Source organism: Cucurbita maxima, unplaced genomic scaffold, assembly GCF_002738345.1.
Source record: "Cucurbita maxima cultivar Rimu unplaced genomic scaffold, Cmax_1.0 Cma_Scf00386, whole genome shotgun sequence".
NCBI classification, from domain to species: Eukaryota; Viridiplantae; Streptophyta; class Magnoliopsida; order Cucurbitales; family Cucurbitaceae; genus Cucurbita; species Cucurbita maxima.
The window spans coordinates 20906-23482 of NW_019272402.1; the positions used below are offsets into that span (position 1 = coordinate 20906).

Below are 2577 nucleotides of genomic sequence, written 5' to 3' on the forward strand. Positions count from 1 at the left end.
TACGTGTTTTGAAAATATCTTTAAAACGACACAATAAAAGACCTGAAATAAAATAAATAAGCGGTTAAGTTAAAAACATCTTATTCTAGCCTAAGTCTAAGAAAATAAATATCACTATCCTATGCATGTACTATGGTCTCGAGTTGCGATGTCGTCGTCAGTCGTACAGGAATGCCTTGCCTTAACTTGAAAAAAATATAGTAGCACATGGCTTGAGTATTTTAAGAAATACTCAGTATGTCATCCACTATTGAGGTTAAATGCAACAATCACATGCGAATGAGATGATGAAATCTATCTTTCAATCTGTCTTCCTACGGTGCTGTTCTAACGGATAATTTTGAACGTGTACCATATACTATACACACAACCCATATCGGGTATGGGCTCACCAGTCAGTTCGCACACCGTTGGGCCACCTTACTTGTCGGGCGAGCATACACTGGGACGCTCCCTAGGCCGAACACCCAGTTAGAACTAGTAACCGTCACAGCAACGCTATGAAAAACATAACGATCGTTGTCTTGCCATTGGATGTACGCGTCCGTACCCTCGTGATGGAATAGGGGTATCCCCCAATTCATGAGTACACGAATTGAACATCATTTATAACGTAAACCTCAAAAACGCTTAAAACAACTTTTTCTCTGGAAAACACAGCCATGGTCTTACGTATTTAAATACGAAATATTGAAATTTAGAGAACTTAAAAGCAGTAAAAAATAATTTAAAACGATGAAATGCATAACAACCTATTCTAACCTAAAACTAGAAATTTAAATATGAATCTTCTCTGTGCACATGCCATAGTCTTTGCTGGCGATGTCGCCGTCCTCCATACAAGTGCGTCTTGCCTTTACCTGAAAAATAATGTGGCACTCAGTCTTAGTATTTCAAAGAATACTCAGTAAGTGGCCCCACTATAGAGGGCCATGCAAATGCAAACACATGCAATCATGGTTTAGGGACCTATCTCTAACATCATAGGGGTGGCCTCCAATCTCGAACAAATTGGATGTGTAGTACTTCCCTAAATACAACTCACACGTGCGAGTGTGAGTCCCTAGGGCGCTTGCACACCCCCTAGACCCTCTAGTCAAGCTAATCTGTAGTAACGTCCGAAGGTAAGCGGAACCCCATAGTGTCATGTGCCTCATGAACTCCCTCATCTGTGCGCATTCGCACTCATCATCATATTATGCTTGTCTGCACTCGTCATCTCAAAGGGAAGTAGCCCTATGCTTATGAACATACAATATACATGAGGTCCCTCTAAACCCATCATAATGTCTCTTCTGACACAACCCTCTAGTCTCATCTCTTTATTACTCTAGGTAACACATGCTCGTGGATATTTATATTAATATCATTTTCATGCTCTTAGGGTTGTGTCCTATGTCGATCTAACGACACGATGCGATATGGCACTCATCATCATATAACATGCTCAATATGGAAAACATCATCATATAACATCATCACATCCTTATCTAACGTTATCAAGTCATCATATAACATCATCACATCATCATATAACATCATCACATCATCATCTAACACCATCACATAACATTATCACATCATCACCTAACGTCATCACGTCATCACATAACATTATCACATCATCAAATAACATCATCACATCATCATATAACAACATCGCATCATCATCTAACATCATCACGTCATCACATAACATCATCATATAACAACATCACATCATCATATAACAGCATCGCATCACTATCTAACATTATCGAGTCATCATATTACATCATCACATAATCATACAACATCGACACATCATCATACATCGTCATCACGTCATCATATAACGTCATCACATCATCATATAACATAAAGCATAAATGATACGTGCAAGGCCACTGGGCACGTGTCGTCATACATAAGACAAGTCTTTCAACCGAGCCGATAGTAAGGCCACTTAAATGAGAACCTCCCCCGCTCATGTCCATCTCGTTTCGATCATGCCACCCCGCATGCGTTAAATCCGATTTTGTGCACATGGCATGTCGGGTGTGATCATACCAGCACTAATGCACCAAATCCCATCAGAACTTCGCAGTTAAGCGTGATTGGGCGAGAGTAGTACTAAGTTGGGTGACCACTTGGGAAGTCCTCGTGTTGCACCCCTTTTTTTCTTTCAATTTGTCCGAGTTCTTTTCTTCCTTTCTCTACAAATGAGAACCTCCCCCGCTCACGCCCATCGCGTTTCGATCATGCCGCCCCGCATGCGTTAAATCCGATTTTGTGCGCAGGGCATGTCGGGTGCGATCATACCAGCACTAATGCACCGAATCCCATCAGAACTCTGCAGTTAAGCGTGCTGGGGCGAGAGAAGTACTAAGTTGGGTGACCACTTGGGAAGTCCTCGTGTTGCACCCCATTTTTTCTTTCAATTTCTCCGAGTTCTTTTCTTCCTTTCTCTACAAATGAGAACCTCCCCCGCTCACGCCCATCGCGTTTCGATCATGCCGCCCCGCATGCGTTAAATCCGATTTTGTGCGCAGGGCATGTCGGGTGCGATCATACCAGCACTAATGCACCGAATCCCAT

General features: G+C 42.1%; 2 non-coding genes across 2 annotated transcripts; both read left to right on the plus strand.

Moving 5' to 3' along the window:
- Positions 1–2035: 2035 nt before the first annotated feature.
- On the plus strand, positions 2036–2154 carry LOC111474448. The gene has a single exon (XR_002716015.1). It is a non-coding gene; the product is annotated as a 5S ribosomal RNA (ribosomal RNA).
- A 133-nt stretch (positions 2155–2287) lies between these two features.
- LOC111474447 lies at positions 2288–2406 on the plus strand. Its single transcript, XR_002716014.1, has one exon. It is a non-coding gene; the product is annotated as a 5S ribosomal RNA (ribosomal RNA).
- Positions 2407–2577: the final 171 nt, after the last annotated feature.